Source organism: Leishmania donovani, chromosome 32 (assembly GCF_000227135.1).
Source record: "Leishmania donovani BPK282A1 complete genome, chromosome 32".
NCBI classification, from domain to species: Eukaryota; Euglenozoa; class Kinetoplastea; order Trypanosomatida; family Trypanosomatidae; genus Leishmania; species Leishmania donovani.
The window spans coordinates 813,384-814,204 of record NC_018259.1 but is presented as its reverse complement, the minus strand read 5'-3'; positions in this window follow the sequence as shown (position 1 = coordinate 814,204).

Below are 821 nucleotides of genomic sequence, written 5' to 3'. Positions count from 1 at the left end.
GTGGTTAGAAGCGACTTTGTTCGACGCCTACCCAAGAATCAAGAAGTGGGAGAGAGAAAACGGTGGGGCTTGATCCAGAGACGGAAAACGAAGGGGTAAAGCAGATGAGGCGTTCAGAGCGCCATCTGTTAGGCTCCATGAAACAGAAGGACTGAAAGCACCCGAGATGGAAATGGAGGGGGGGGGGGGAAGGTGGAGGCCGCACGAATCGCTCAAAGAAAGAAAACTTGCTTGCAGTGTGTGTCCAGGTGTGCGCGTTTGCATGTCGAGCTTGCTGACCAAAACCCGTCTTGTTTCCTCTCCTTTCTTTTGGTTTCGTCTTGGCCTTGTTGCGTGAGCGGGCTTTTCCGCCCTTCGCTCGCTAGCCCTTCTTTTTGTGTTGAAACCCCTCATAACGAGAGACACCTCCCAGTGTGTGGTATCTCAGGTTTCACTAGCCACACTCCGTGTGGTGAAGCCAGGCAGCCTCCCTATCCCCTTCCGATGCACAGCCACCTCTGGTGGTGACAGGGCTGAGTGCCTACGGCGTGGGGGAAGGCCAGAGCGATGCATCGCGACTGATGTGGACGGCCAGGCTCTGCACGGCGCCGCGTCAGAGCGCTCTGCGACGGTGCGCCCGCTTGCACTAACCCATATGATTAGGCAGAGTGTCATCGCGGCTCCAACGCATCCCACGCCCGGCCCTAACTGCCCACTGGTGTGGGGAGCCCGAGTACCATCCCTGATGGTGGACACACACCGTGCGGCGACCGGCATGATGGGGGAGCGGCCTGCGAGTCGGCCTGCGAGGCGGCCGTGGTGGGTAGAGTTTGAGGCAGAGG